Raw genomic sequence first — 17,488 nt, forward strand, 5'->3', positions numbered from 1 at the left:
TTTATTGCGGCTCATTTGTGAATGGAAGCGTAAAAGCCGACAGCAAATGAATGATGCCTCGAAAATGTTACTCACATTAAAATTACGATTCATTTAAATTGCGCAGATAACAAAGTGAACGGATTTGTGTTTGTGTGTGTAATAAATATGCACTTAATGACATTTACATTCCCTACGCAAGTGTGTGTGTGTGTGTAGATATCACTGGCATCTGTCGGCTTCAGCTTGGTAAGAGCGAATAATTAAAATTCACAATGCGCGCGCTTAAAGCTCATTTACGGGCGTGAAAAATGAGTTTTATTCACAATTTTATGTGATTGCATGTGTGCGTGTGTTTGTTTATATTATACAAATGTATATTTGCATATAAGTGTGTAAACATATCTTTGGCTCAGATGGAGAATTCTGTCAATTAATTTTTTTTCAATAAACCGAATTTCAGGAAAATTAATTTATTTTTGCGTTTGCTTTCACTTCAGAAAAACTAAAAATAAATAATTTTCGAAAACTAATAATAGAATTCATCAAGCTGATCATTTAGATATATGTATATTTTATAGGCTCTCCGACGTTTCCTTCGGAGTGTTATAAAAATCATGGCAACCTTGGAAATATGTATATTAAACTTCTTAAATGGAGATGGCATTCACCAGCTGTAAGTACATTCAAACATATTTAGCACATTCTAGAAAAAAAAATCACGTATATATGTATGCCATCAGCAGTGGTGAATCTCGAAAAAACTTCCCTTACGCAAGCATGGAGCGAAATTTCTCCTAATATAACTGAAAATTTAATAACTTCGATGTCTCGACGTCTAATAGCAGTGATTATTTGCTTTCACTAGTACCATCAAACGATTTGGCCATTCACTAATAACAGCACTCAATCCTTAGCACAATCTGTTAAATCTGTTTATGCCGACCGTCAAGCAGAAATATTGCTTTTACATTACTGGTTTTTGCTGTGTGCTGGAGCAAAATCTCACTCGAAAATCACATGCTATGAATCAAATGCATTGCTGAACCGCTTTACTACGCCTTCTTAAACATCCTGCTGGTACACTGTTTTTAAACAGAAGTGAAAATGTGCAATGCTTCGTTGAGCCTTTGTAATGGCAGTTTTTGGGATCATCTCCAATAAGTCAGGACATTTATCTGGTCTATGTATCCATTTCCCTTGAAATTATTTCGATCTTTTTAAAATATTTTCTGCTGTTTGTGAATAGCTTTTATGGCTGAATTGGGAACTGTAGCAGAACTTATAGCAAAACCAAGTAATTTCTGAAGCGTGCGCTCTCTGGGTTCTTATGCATCCTTCTTATAGTCCAGACCTAGCTCCGACTGGGAACTACTACTTGTCACTGTCTATGGACACGGTTCTTCTCCTCTTCGCAGAGCAATAAATTTCTAAATATATTTCTTCGAAATTTGTTAATTTTTGTTTAGTTTAATGATAACGCCAGTTCGGTGAATTTTTTAGCGTTCATATAAATTGCGTCAAGTCAGATGGACATGAGGTTTGAGCTCAACCTGGTTCTAAAGCATTTTCTCTTTCATTCGTACTCCCATCAACCAACTTGTTTTTTCCCTCACTAAGAGCTCACTAGCTCCCCGAATGTCCTCACCCAAATCTCCAAAGCATTACTACTCCTTTTGAAGTTATGACAAGCCTTATGACTAATAAGGTGGAAGATGTGTCACCCTGATTTAAAAACGAATTGGCCCAGAATTCATCAAGCTCTGCATGCCCCATTTATATACTTAAATAAGTAAAACGGCAACATCATCCAGGCAACTAATGCCGACAAATTATATTATTTTTCATCAGTTCAAGCAAACAACGGTGAATGTAAAAAAGGAGAGAAATACTTCGAATTGCAGCAACAAAAAATAGCACAAAAGTTTACGCCAACGTAGCCAAATGCACTTGAAGATTTTTATCGTTGACCTACTTTAGCGCAGCATAAAGACGACACCGTTATGTCTTTTCGTCTAGGTGGACAATTTGTATGGACGTTAAAAAGCAAATAAAATGACAGAATATTAAGAGCACAAAAGAAATATTAGCAATGGATGCGGTAAACCTAAATAGGCGCTTAGCAAAGGAGGGTGCAATATTTTTGAGATTACAACAATTGCAAAAAGAATAAAATTTTTGTTAATAATAATAATACCATTTTTTCGGACGGGTCAAGGCGATATAATTTTTTAGCTTGGCGCCAAAATGTAGGCAACGATTTGATGGCAATGGTTGATAAGGTGAATTTGTTAGCCGTTAGGGCGAAATTAAAACAAAAGTTAGAGTAATGGTTATTACTAATTAAAAATGAAAGTATTATTAAGACGTTTATGTTTAATTTACTTGAAAGCTTTTCATAAAAAATCTAGAAATTGTGAAAAAAAAATAAAAATAAATACATTTTCTATCAAAGTGGCAATACTATACCTTGCAAAGTAACTCCCCCAATGTACAAGCCACGTAAATCTAGATAAATGTGAATGCAACCGCCAGTCTGGCAATCGTTGATCCATTCAAAGTACAAAGTAACCTACAATGACTTGGCGGCTAGTTTTAACAACAACAACACTTACAACAAACTCAAACTAGTGAAAGTAAGAACATTTGTGACAATTTGGCGTGAAAATGCTGCAAGCTAAGCACTAAAGAACTGGAACAAAATGTCAGTTTACGAAGGAGTAATTGCACGATGTATACATATCGATTTTGTCAAATGAAGTTTATCTGTGACAAATAGTTGTTTGGCAATCTCATAAAATTTAGTTTCTAGTTATTTCTGAAATTAGTTAACAGAGCCGGTGTTTACAATATTTGCATTTGTTTAAGAATATATAAAACAGCCTGAATTGAATCACATCGGTAGGAAAATAGAGATGTTACTTCTGCTTTTATGCGATGCCTCCAGACATCTGTCTTGTCTCCAAGTAAATAAGGAATTATGTGTAATGCTATACAACTTACAAACTCTCTTGTCGGATCTGCTCTCTGAGAGAACTTTTAACAATTCGAACAAATTCAAAAATTTGTTTTTAGATGGATCAAAGAAATACTGGTAAAAATGTGAGATTAGTCGAAGAAATCGATCGACTTAATTATCGGAAAGAAATAAGCTCTAGACGTAGAGGGCTAAATAATTCATGGATGCAAATATTTTTTTGGTATTCTTAAGCTGTAGGCTTCAATAATGTACACAATTTAAAATTTTGAAGACGCATCTATGCCTTTGGGAAGCCTATTGTAAAACCACAAGAACTACAATAATAAGTTTGCATGGAAGCTATCGACAGCAAGCTAAGCTGATCGAAATGGAGGTATTTTTCTCAGTAGCCTTTTTTTGGCAGATCACGCGTGAGTACATGAACTGATGTCACTTGACCTTTTGAAGCGAAATCTTAGAAGATCCCATGTTTTTACACCAAATTTTTGGCTCACTGGTATTTGACACCTGAAATTGAAGCTCATGAACTCGTCGATGTTAGGTTACAACAAGACGGCGCCACTTCCCGCACATCGCAACAATCAATGAATTTATTGAGAGTACACTTCGGTGAGAAGTGATCCCACTATACCAACTCCAATTCCATCCGTCATTTTTAAGCCTTTTGCATACCATTGCAATGTGCTCCAACGAAGAGACTCCTCATGAGTGGTGTCTTCCCAATCGCTTTATCTGTCCCCTATGGCTTTGAACCGCTTTACAAAGAAAATTCTTTAAATAATGTTGCCTCTATGAAAAGATTGCTTGACACTTTCCAATGCCACTCATATCCAGTTATGATTGAGCTTCTGAAAATAGCACCACCTCCAAATTGAGTTTAGGCACTTTGTCATTTGTACCTCGCTACCTGTAAAATGAGCAAAAAGCACAAAAAATGCTCGAACAATGTGCAGAATGAAGAACCTAGAAAGTGATTTTTGTGCTTGCACTTCATTTACTGCATTGCATGTACAGTATTTTTTATGTATTTTCTGTGTTTCACCACTTTTTACTTGCACTTTTTTACTGTCATTTGCACTATCAAATGCTGTTGCTTAATTTTTGCTATAAATTTTTTGTTCGCACCAGTTATCAGCAACTGTTTCACTCTTCTAACCTAAATTTTATTTTCGTGCACTTTCGCACTTTATATATTTAAGCACATATATCAAAGTTTTCTTTATTTTCCTAACCACTTTGGTGCGCCATCATATTTTTGCAAGCATTGCACTTTCATTGCCAGCAATTTTTAGACGCCTATGCACACCCGTAACCGGTCCCGTGACCCGCTCACCGCTGCAACAACTTTCGCTGCCACATTTCTCACACTCGCTGCTCGTCCGGCTGTTGGCGGCGAGTCGGTGCGCCATCTTTCATTTCACTGCCTCTCAAATTTACTATATTTCCTCATATCTTGCATTCCTTCACTTTTTATTATTTATTTTTTATTTTTATTTTTAGTTTTTCCTTTTCCGTCTTTCTTGTGGGTGCACAAAGACAAATGTCTATCGGCGTTGCCAGCAATTTCACTGTTCTTGTTGTTGGTGTTGTTGGTTTTGTTGCTGTTGCTGTTGCATTTGCAGTGGCGGTGGCAGTGGCAGTAGCGCAGTGACAGCAACTTCGTTATGGCAGTGCATTGAAATGGAAGTGACTTGAGAAAGCGTGGCACACCATACATCTAGTTTATACTTATTTAGCGCGCCGGAGGATGACAGTGAAAAAGTTATGCTTTTGACGACTAAGTGCTCGGGAGGGACGGCACTGAATGAGTGCTGTAATTTAGGACAATTGAATAGCAAAAAATAAGTTATTCAATGATACTTCTCGGAGAACAGTAGCTGGTTGCTTCTCTCTTTCAGATTACCTTTAAGGGATTTAAGGGATTTATTCAGTTGGGTGTTGTTGATATATAGAGTTTACAGTTAAAGGTTTTTAATAAATTTTTTTAAATAGGCACATATCTACATGTAAATACTAGTAGCAGATGTTGGTAATCTGCCAAGCTCTCTCATTTGACATTTAAACATTTCTAGAAAACCTAGAAAGACTTGAGGTAATATTCAGAAACTTTTTGGAACTGTATTGTTGGTACTGATTAAGTAATACATATTTAATGTTATAGGAATTCTCGAGTAAGCTTGAAGTCCCCAATTTCGGAATCCCCAATAAAATCTCTGGTCGGTCCAACACCGTGGTGTACTTCTTTCGCGTCGAACTCATAATTTGCAATTTTACCTTCGTTTTCTTCATTACGAAATTTGTGTTCGGGGTTTGCATCTTTTGGGTTTCCGAGTTTCTCCCACAATCTCAACTGCTTTCTTTTAAGGTTTTAAAATTAATTGATTTTGGACAAGAGTCTTGAGCACAGTGGCCAATTGGAAAGCTGCTCTCTACGCCTTTTGGGACCTTACGTTAAGGTGGAAGTCATTGAAAGATCACAAGTAATCGATGGTTGATGTTGAGAAGGCAGACGAGTGGACGGACGGACAGACAGACAGTCACACGAATTTCTACTCGTCTTGTCAACCTGCTCTTTTGTATACATAATTTTAGGTGTTATATACAACCATTATGTGAACAAAACTATTAACAAGTTGCTAGAGTATAAAAATACAAGTTCTCATATCAGCATCGCTAAATAGAGAGACCGAGCGGTTCTCATTCGCGCCTGTCGTATACTATGTACAATATCATCGATGGAACTGAATGACATTCTGCAGATGGAATTCGTGTAAATATAGGGTGAGTGCATTACTGCATTAGCTGATAACCGGAAAACCGGTTATATTGAGAGTCACAGAAATATGCATTTCGAAATCCTCTGTAATTTTGACTGTTTTCATAAAAACCTGGACCACTTCGTCCTGGAGCTAATTCTTTTTGATTTTTTCTATGAGCGATATGAAAATGGGGTGGAATTACTGGAGAAAAGGCGTAGTGAGCTTTTTCATGAATAGATCGAAGGACAGAAGGTAGCAGGATGAGTATTCTATCGGCAGCTCTTAATTAGTTTTTGTTGAGGCCTTCCAGACCACTGTACAGGTACTGTCTTGCAAGCAGTAGTGGAAGTGATCACGGTAGGAGTAGATGTACTGCTCCCAATTAGAGCTTCTTTCAGGGTGGTGTGCATTCACTTCGACAGAAGACTGGCTGTATTTGAGATGATTGAGATTTTAGCGATGTGACTGTGCCTTCAAAGTTGGTTAAGGAGTGTATGACCTCATTAGTAACAACACAAAGCTAAGCTTTAACACTTTTTTGGGTTTCTGGTCAGAGTGTATACGCTGAAAACTGCAAAACCGGTGCGTTCGCTAGAAAGTGAACACATGCCCAAAATTCCATCTGGTTGGGGACCAGTAGGTTAATATGCATTTGCAAGAGCTCATGTGCTTAAGGAGATGTCGGTCGATCTAATTTTGAAGCAGGACAAATGATTGGTATATTCAGCTATTCAAGCGGGATTCTTATCCACTTTTGATAATTGTATGTTGCTTTTAGTTTATAATTTGTGATAACTACGCTGTATAGGGAGAACTAGGAGCCTATATCTTGTCTATTTTTCTTTTGCTCACATCTTGGATGGATATCGAAACATTTTTTCGTGTCCATATTGTTGGCTTTACACCCTAAATATATAAAGGTTTGGAATTATATAGTAAATAGTGGTATAATTTAATTCGTTTAAATAAAATATGTCTTACACATGTTTAAAGCTTTTTTAAAATAAAAGGAAATCTGTCACGAAATCAATGTTTCTTGCCTTTATTATTTTATAGACATGCTGCAACGATCGAAAAGCTCGCGACGAAATTTTAGCACCGAAAAAAAAATATATATTTTATTTTTTAAATTTTCAAGCAATTATTGAAAGTCTATAAAAGCGAGCAATACGTGTTTTACATGGAAATCACGCACAGCGGAAGACAAAACTATCTAAACACTCTCAAACAGAATTATAGCGTATCCTCATTCCTCACACAATGCAGCCATTGGGTATATTTTTATCATTTTCTGTTTAACTTTATTTTAAGAAAGCTTTAGTATTTCACATTCGGAAGACTACAATATGCATTGCAATATATAATATAAAAACTATTTTTCAGGGAACTAAAAATGTATGTAAGCCCCTAAAACTATATGTATGTAAGCCCTCCAAGTAGATAGCTGTTTTGGGGTAAATTTCAAATTAATATATTTAAAATATTTATAAATTTATTTTACAGCAGGAATAAGTTTCTTTTCTAAGAATATCTAGATTTTTTAATCTACGATTTAATAAAGAATTATGTATAATTATATGTACATATATATGTACTTGTTTAGCAGCTGAAGCAACCTGCCTAAAGTGAATGAAAAATACGCCCGAGATCTAACTTCGAATGAAAAATATTATACATATAAATAAATTCGGTGTTATATATATATAACACTTCTTTACATTACATTTCACGTTTCGTTACACTTCGATTCACTTTTTAAACATTTTTCCGTTTCGATTGATGAATTACTCGACATTAATAAAGTCGCGCCCGCACTCACGATATTTACTAGCATTTGCTTATAAAACTTAAACAATAGTAAAAATAATGCATTATTACACTTTTAGTAATTAATAGCTGATTTCGTTTAAAGCCTTCTTATTGCACTTTGCTTTGCCACTACGAATGTAAACAAAAGCACATGGCTGCCTTTCAGTTTCAGCACAGGGTAATTCAGAGGCGTGTTAAAATAATATTTTACTATTTTAAAATGAATTGTGAAATTAAAATTTGTTTATATTCATATTTACCAATACGAATATATTAAAATAAATAAAATTAGTAGAAATTAAGAGAATTTAAGAGAATTTACTATTAGAAAATTAAATATGAAAAAAATAGAGGAAGAATGGAATTCGAAGCAGTTCTGAGATTTTAATTTGAAATTTAAATTAATATAAGAAACTGTGTAGTGTTTTCGAAAAATTTTGAACAACTTGTGGCACTGTTTTTGTTTTAGTTGATTTCAAAAAACCATTGAGATTTTGCTAATAATTGCTAGAATTAATTTTGTAAGTTTACTCCACCCTAATGTAGAGAGATTTATATTTAATTACATTTATTGGCTGGCTTCACAATCATTGAAATTACAGCACATCATTTGCATAGAAATTGCTTATTGCTGTTGCGTTAATCTTGCTTCACACGAAACGGAATAAATTTACAATAAAGCTAAAAAATTATAATAGGCCGCATTAACACGCCAGCGTAACGGAAATCCACATCATAAAACTTGCCTGAGTTCTGTGTGTGTGTCCGCCGAGAGCAGGTGTACACTCGCCATACGCCACTCCCAAGTCAAAACAAAATAGAGTAAGCATCAAAGACTGCGAGGAGCGCGCAAAGTAGCTCAGCGTTGGCTTTCTCTAATTCTATCAACCGCATCGACGCAGGATCAACTTCGGAATTGCCTTGCAAATGAAATACTGAAACACCACAGCACCAGCACCAACATCATAAATTCAAATGGCGAAGAGGCGCGTATGGTGAATGTGACCACAGCTGTAGAGATGAAAGGATAGTGGCTTGCTTGTAATTCCCCAGTCAACGCGGCAAATATTAAGAGCATTTTAAAGCGCTTGTAGCAATTTAAACCGCATGCAACCATTTAACTTTGCGCCGACCTCTAATACACTCGAGACACCCCGCCACTCCACCACTTTGCTTCACAGCGGGTGTTGGTGGCCACGTTACCAGCTATTCACGAGGCATTCTACTTCCCTTACTCCTCGCGCACCCACTTGGCGCGCTCCGTCAGATCAGCTCTCGCTCACCAGGTGCGGTCTGGCCACTTATGAAAATGAATGAGATGAGAGAAAAGGCGAGAAAAGTTGCGCGCATACGAACACAGGCGCATGTGTGTATGCGTGTTTTGGTGGATTTAAAACATATATGCATGTATATATTTCCTGTGCGCGCTTGTGCTTGCCGCTGTTGTTGCATGCGTATGTCGTTGTCGTTGTTGCCGCAATGTAACTCAGCAGCAGTAGAAAAGTTGGTGAATTTTTTATTGTTGTCTTATTTACATTGCACTTAATTTACGCTCTCAGCTCGGCATTGCGGTGCAGCTTCGAGTATTAACTTTTATTTTTATTTTTTACATGCCACATACAACTATACACATGCGTGAATATTAATGACAGTTGTAAATCATTTAGTTTTGAACGAATTTTGCATAGAGATTTAGTTGCAGTTAGTTACGATTTTTTTAATTTATAATAGTTCCGAACTCTCGCCATATATTTGCAAAAATAAAATAAAATAAAATAAAAATATCAATAAAAAGGAAACTTCATCCTGTTAGATGTTTTTAGAGAGAGATAATATTAAAAATATAAAATCTTCATAAAAAGTATAAAATTCTATAATAAAAATATTCCCCTCATATAACGTATGCATATTCATTTTGCCAAATTATTTATTTCTTTTTTAAGATATAAATATTCTATATAAATAAATAAGAAAAATGTCTAAAGAGTATAAAAAGATCTTTACTTGATTTTGATTGACCCATCAAAGTTTGTGTGGCAACTATATGCTACAGTGGTATAATCTGCATAACATGTTTAGTGATTGTACCGTTACCATGGAAAATATTTAAGCAATTATGTTTTTGCTGATATCTTGTGAAATTAAAATTCCATGCAGAGAAATAAAATTAGATCGATCAGTTTGTACGACAACTATATTAACATGTGTAGCATATACAGTGATCTGATTTGAACAATATGTTCGGAGAGGGTAGCATTACACTTCGGATTATTTACATTCCAAATTTCGTGAAGTTGTATTGTCAAAAGATTAGTTCTCAATACGAAGACTTGATTTTAATCGATCAGTTTGTATGGCAGCTATTTGCTATAGTGCTTCGATAGCAGCAGTTCGGACAGATGAACAGCTGCTTAGGAAGCAAAGCACGTAAGCAAAATTTTGAGATCGATATCACATGAACTGGAGGACTATTGCGCACTTAAGCAGACGGATATATAGACAGACATGGCTAAATCGACTCAGTACAGATCATTTATACTAATAGGGTCTCAGACGTTTGATTCTATGTTTTATATGGCAAACTTCTTGTATTCAAAGTTAAACAGAATTTAGTTGGCGAAAGTTTGAAATGTGCATGAAAAGTGTTTAAAACTTAATCATAATAGAGTAAAAAACATCAGATCCTACACAAAATAAATGTGGAGAAGGACCTATAAATCGAATATCTCAAATTCACTATGCATAAGTAAATAGTTGGTCTTGTGAACCATACGTGGGCAACGGAGAGTTAAGCATGAACATTTTATTTAGAGAAAAAATGAAAAAAAAGCGATGCGTCCAATTACTAATTTCGATGAATTGTTACATAGAACTTAGAAGAATCTTACTACAATCACTTTAGAGAAAATTGTAAAAAAGTTCAACTGACTGTATATTCTCACAACTGATCTCAAAGTTTCTTAAGGTAGTACGGAGCAGATGCTAAAGGAATTTTCGGAATGAAAAGAAATCTGTGTTATTTAAAATTAAGTTCTCCTAAAGAACTCTAATTTTTAAATAACAAGTGATGATACTATATATTTGTGATTCTCCTTTAGATTATCCTATGAACTCTGTAGTTTTATGCATTTGTGAATCATTTATTAAACTTTTTGCTTCCGTTTGGCAACCACATCACACACATGTTTTTTTTTATAATATGCAAACTGATCACAACAAGCAAGTTGCTTTGTTCTGGCGCCGATTGGTTTGGGCTGGCTTGCTTGAAATTAACCGGATAACCATAAATCAATCATTGTTGTCTAATATAGGCTCGCAATTCACTTATCTTTGGCGCACATGACATCCGATTCATTCCAAAAACTTCTAGCATTTTCTTTATTCGCAAATAATCCCAATATGCTTGTAAGGTGCATATTTATGAAGAGAAAGAATAAAAACCTTCTCAAGGGTTCAGTTTGGAAAATATTTAAGTCTTCTGCTTCTTTTCCCCACTCGCTAGAGGTTATAATCTAAATGTCTTGCATATTTTCAGAGTAATACATATTTTTTATAATGTAAAAAAAAAAAAATTAATAAAAAAAAAATAAGGTTAATGAGAAATTCGTAAACACGTTCATGTATTTCATACAAGCATTCCAAACAACGAAAAGGAAGAACGACCGACGCGCTGTTGTAAGCTCTGTAAGCTCGGCGTAAGCTGCGTCATGCTGGCAAAGAAGAAGCAGATTTCAAATATTTTATTATATTTTATTCGTAATTATAGCCAGGCATTCCACACATGTGTGTAATTAAGTGTAAAATAAATAAGTTTAATCCAAAAATTGTTTGTATATGTATTTATAAAGATTCAATCATTACACAAACACATGCACACCGACACGGCGGCATTAGCGCTAAAAGTTCTGGAGTGTCATGCTTCGCTGAAAATATTGGCGTTTATCTTGCTTTCGATGTTAACGCTCCAAAGCAAACTTCCGACGAGTAATTCGAGCTTGATGTGGATGCTAAAACGCACGAAACACAAAAATATATATACCTACACACATATGTAGATATATGTATGTGTGGAATACTTGACAGTTAACGATTTTCGAGCAGCCGGTAAATAGACCAATCAGCAGCACAAATGCACGTTGGGTAAGGGGGATGCAACGTAAGGAAGACTAACGGGAATACATGCCATACACGTAGATGCCAGAGCATTGGTTGTGGGGACCTTGAAAACCCCTTCAACAAATCGCCAACGCTGCTGACAACAAGAACATGCTGAGCTACGCCATGACAGCAAACATGCACACACTCGCACACAAATACCTAAATATCAAATTTTACACACATACACCTATATCCCAAATATATACACACACACTCAGATAACCAACAACAACTAGACAACCAGGCGTGAAATCTAACTTTATTTATTGCCACCTAGAGGGGAGAGTGGCGGAAAAAGCGCCAAAAATGCGTACTCTTATGTAAGAGAGGATTTTATGTGTGCGTTGAGCGTGTATATGTGTGCTTGTGATTGCCTCTTATTTCTTGTTTTTCGGTTATAGATGAAATGAATAAATGGCAAGGACACGCGCGCACATAACTCAACGAAACGGAAGGAAATTATATGTGAGCGTATAAAGAGAGCCGCGGTGGGGTAATGGTGTGAGAGAGGTTGGTGTGCGAGAGCAGCGTTGAAATTTCGAGTGCTTTGCGATATTTAATGTGATGTCATAATTCAACTAGAACTAAAACGAAAATAAACACAACAAGAATTAAGCACAGAAACAAAAACAAAGCAGCGGAAATTTACATGATATATTTATATGAAAACACAAATAATTTTGTAATCTTTAATGAACACATATACTTACAAACAATACAAATTAAGTGCCCGCAAAAGTCTCGGTTTAACATAATTCGCTGCTTTTCAAGGTGGCTGGTGTGGGTAGCGCCATATTTTATGATAGAAATCAAGCAGAATCCACAACAATATTATTTATTACACCGGCAACGATGGAGAGGGTGCGAGTTGAAGTTATCGAAGAATGGTCCAAAACAAAAACAAAACTACAAGTTTATTACGCAGTTAGGTACACCAAAATCTTGCTGGTTGAGTATGTGCAGTATCATGGGGAAAATAGATAAGTATTGGTGTACAACTTTGCTTCCGCCGTTTTTTGTTGTTTTTTTTTTTTTTTTAAACTTAAGGCTTTGTCGTATAAAAACGGTCCAAAAGTGTTTTCCCTTATGCCATCAAAAAGCAATGCTTCATTAACACACGAAATTCTTTATGATCCAATTTTTGCTTTACAAAAATTCTTTATTTTTTTAATGCTTCATAGAAATCATATAGATGGTAGTAGTAGAGTAATAGTATTTTATATATATGTGTTAGCCTCAATAATGCGTGGACGGGTCCCCAGCCGCACTTTTCTTGGAATTAAGGGACTATAGCAGTGTGACCATTTCAAAACAAAATGTTCGATAGTTTATATATTCAATATTTTGTGAAATCGGGAAGGTCGTATCTTGAGGTATAATCATATATGAGTGAAACTTTAAACGCGTTTTTCTCGAAACTATATTTTTCAAAATTGCTGTAATCATAACTTAATGAGAAATTAACCGATCAACTTCAAATTAAAACTGGGCATAGTTGAATACATTTGCTCTACAATAGAATACGATATTTTTGATTGGTTGAAAATTGTCAATTTGGTATTAAAAAAACGACAATTTTTTTTCGTAAAAAAAACGATTTTTTTTTTCAAAATTACGGCAGTTTCTTTATATCTGATATTTTTCAAAGATCGTAGTTCACTGTATAGAAAATATATTTGAGTTTAATAAACATTTTGAATTTTTTTGTTTCAGCTACTCATTCGACCGGAATCATGCCAGCAGTTGGGACACTTTTTTTCGGCATTTCCGCAGATATAACTCCGTTATTTTTCAATACTTTTGTAAAAAAAAAAAAAAAATTAATACAACTAAAAATACACTTAATTACGTCCATAGAACAAAACATTCAATCTAGTACTTTCTTTTGAAAAAAATTCACGAAAATCGCCTAATTTTTCATGTGTCACACTGGTATGGCCGATTAGAAAAGCAAAATTTCGTGCAAATGCCGAGAATTCGGCTCAAAAAGTGAACTCAACTGAAAGAGAATAAGTTTGGGATGCAAACAGATCTCTACAAATACTTTGTTGGGTTAATGTTGACACAAATGTCCAAGACCGATATAAAACGATTTAATTGACCAGTGCTTGACCCTTGAAAAAATTCCATACACTTATTAAATTAAAGAGAAACTCAATGAGAATGTAAAAAAAGTTCCCATTGATGTAGTAAAATGTTAAATGTTAATGTAAAAAAAAAAAACAAAAAAAAAAAAAAAAATTTAAGATACCCGGAAGTTAATAAATCCTGTCTCTTATACACATCTAGATGTGTATAAGAGACAGCTCAATGAGAATGTAAAAAAAGTTCCCATTGATGTAGTAAAATGTTAAATGTTAATGTAAAAAAAAAAAACAAAAAAAAAAAAAAAAATTTAAGATACCCGGAAGTTAATAAATCTTTATTTTCGGTATATGGGGGCTACAGGCAGTTTTGACCCCATTCAACCCATTTGTAGCACACAGACAAACTGCTATCAGGAAATGATTATATTTCGATTTCCATGATAAATGTAAATAATTGTCAAAAATTTTCAGTGAAAAGTCAACTATAGTGAAGCCAACCGAGGTCCAACTATTCGCTACTAGTTTTTCACACATATCAAATTTAGTTGATATGTGTCTACAAACTCGTACGGACATATGGCCAGTCACCCGTATTTTATCTCATCTCTTCATCCTGATCATTTATACATAATCTATCTTGCTTATTTTTAGGTGATACGTACAACCGCTAAGGGGGTATTCTACTCTAGAATTTTGAAAAATTCGATTTTTTTTCATATATTTAAAGTTTAGACCCTTGAGAACATATCCTATAAAGGATTTTTAAAAATTGAAATTATTTTAAGAGCTACAGTTACTTTAGTGACGCAGTACCTAGCCCGGTAAATAGGTAGACTCACTTTTTAAACGCGTTTTTCTCGAAAGTTCTTTTTTAACACGGTACCGGCATTATCTCAAGTTCTATTCAACCGATTTGAAATTTTGTGTGAACCTTCTTTATATAATCCTTAATCCTTTATCTTTATATAATCATTAATCTTTGCTTTTAATATTTTAGAAAAATTCAGGAATTTCAAAAAAAAAAAAAAAAAAAAAAAAAAAAAGCGTAAAAAATTATTTTTATTTTCAGGCAGTCGCCATTTTTCAAACTTTTTCTTCGTGTTCCCTGAAATAGCGACTATATAACAATAATTGAAAATCTCTTTAGAAGCTGCTGATAACAGAGGTGTATATATATTTATTAAATTTTCATCAGATGCATTATTCTAAATCCTCTGTAATGAAGACAAGAACTAGCTTCCACTCAGTTTGCTAATTATTTCCTGAACAAACTAGAGTTAGGCAAATTTTCACACAGATATTGGTGTCAACTATCTTTTCTTATAGAAATTCCAGAGCAAACACTTTAAGCTTTGTTGAATTATTATAAATCTTGTGTATCGTTTAGATCAGAGAATCAAATGGTTTTGGAGCATGAGCATGAAATAAATAAAATTAAAAAATAATATTAATGGTCATAATTTGCAAAGGAAATTCATAATATTTGTAATCTGTGTGCTGCTTAACTAGCGAGACTCTTTGATAAGTATTTTATAGTGGCACACGGCGTATGAGTAATATCTCAAGTGACTAATCATTGCTTTTAATGCAAAAAAGTTGATATTATTTTAAAAATTTATGGCGAATATACTAAATTTCATTCACTGCTTGATTTCAAAAAAGGTATCTAAAAGAAAATGCGTACGTCAAGACCTTTTTGAAATAATCTATCAATACATCCAATGTAAGCTCGCTCTGGTCGAGCGTTCGTTGAAAAAGTTGATGGAATTATGGAAAAGATTGACCAGGACCGCCACATAAGCGGTCAAGACATCACTAAAGAACTTAACATTCATCATAAAACGGTTCTGTACCATTTAAAAAAGGTTGGCTACAAAAAGAAGCCCGGTGCTTGGGTAACTTGATATGTGAAACATTTAATGAATTAACATCAGCGATGAAATCGATCATTTCTGAAGCGAATGGTAACAGCAGACGAAAAGTGGATGAAATACGACAGTAATGTGCGAAAAAGATCATGGTCCAAGCGTGGCGAAGCTCAACAAATGGGCGCAAAGCCAGAATTGATGTGTTTGGTGGGATTGGAAAGGAATCATCCACTATGAGCTGCTCCAGCCTGGTTGAACGATTGGTTCTACTGATGAGATTGAAGCAAGCTATCGAAAAAACGGCCGGAGCTGATTAACAAAAAGGACTTCGTCTCCATCAGGAAAATGCTAAAACACACACTTCTCTGATTACTTGGCAAAAACGGAAAGAGCTTGGCTGGGAAGTTTTGATGCATTCACCATATATTATTGACCTTTCACCATCGGACTAGTATTTGTTTCGGTCATTGGAAAAATGGCAAAAGTTGATCGAACAAAATGGAATATATTTGGTTCATTCAAGTTCATTATAAATATAAAAAAAAAGTAAGTTGAAGTTTGATTACAAATACGAAAATACTTCTTCGTTTATCCAACATATCTGAATGCAAATTTTGATATATGTATGTATATATAGTAAAATTGGAGAATATTATGAAATATATGTATATTATAGAAGTGTCGTTTTTGATATGCTCAGCATTTTTCTGCAATTTTAGTATCTTAAACTATCTTCTCCTTTGCATTTATGCTGTTGTTAAAGAAATTATTTGTCTGTAATTAAGTGACAAGCAATAAACTGTCCTCATAATCAGCAAAGTATTCGACACATCCGCGACACTCAAGCTTTGACCAAAAAGCGGAATTTAAGCAATATTTTCTGAATGCTTTTTAACCTTTTATTTCGTTTTTTATTTAATTTAATCCACATTAAACTCGTAAATTTCGTTATATTTTCGTACATTCATTTTCGTATTAATTTTCCGCTCGCACATAAATCCACTATTATATTAAATGACTGTGTGTGGATTGCGTGCTTTCGCGCTTTGCTTTGAGTATTCGCGCGCGCGATGTGAAAGCCAGCTGATTGCCTTGAAAAACGCCAGTTTTTAATTCGCAAGCCTTTGCCGGTTGCGGCGGCGGTGGCGCTTGAAATATTCGTGTTGCGTATACGCCCCGTGGCATTATTACTTAAAATGCGGGAATTTATGAATGCATAAATGTGTGAATGTGTGAGTGTAATTTAATGCAGTGTTGCACATTTTCTTTTATTTTAACTTAATTCAAAATTCTTTGCACATCCTGCGACTGAGCGGGATTTCTTCGGCCACACTTTGAAAGCTCCCACAATTTTTTACTTCAATGCACACGCTCCGAATGCGTGTATGTGTGTGTGTATATATATATGCAGTAGTGTGCATTTGCACAGCAATTTGTCTCCCTTTGCAGCGCTCATTAACTGTCAGATTCTTAAACACACACACATACGCATACATGGGCACAAGGATACGCGCTCGTTTATTCAAATTTGTATAAGTATTAGCGATTTTCTGCCGCTAAGTAGCAAAAAACAGTTACAATTTGGGGAGAAATGCTTGTGGCAAAAATTAACTATGCAGCAGTGCCAGCTGGTCTGTGTATATGTGCATATTTTCATGCTTTTTGGGTGTTGAGGAGACTAGCTCCCTGCTCGGAGTGTCAGCGTGGTCGCTGCTAATTTCCAAAACCACAAACTAATGTGCGCTTTTAACGAAATATTTTGCTTAGGATTTAGCCTTAGTTTTTTATACACATCTTGCTTTTGTATTTGTGCATGGGTGTGTGTGTTTGTGCGTGTGGTTTTTGTGG

Source organism: Bactrocera latifrons, unplaced genomic scaffold (assembly GCF_001853355.1).
Source record: "Bactrocera latifrons isolate USDA-ARS-PBARC rearing strain unplaced genomic scaffold, ASM185335v1 scaffold_115, whole genome shotgun sequence".
NCBI classification, from domain to species: Eukaryota; Metazoa; Arthropoda; class Insecta; order Diptera; family Tephritidae; genus Bactrocera; species Bactrocera latifrons.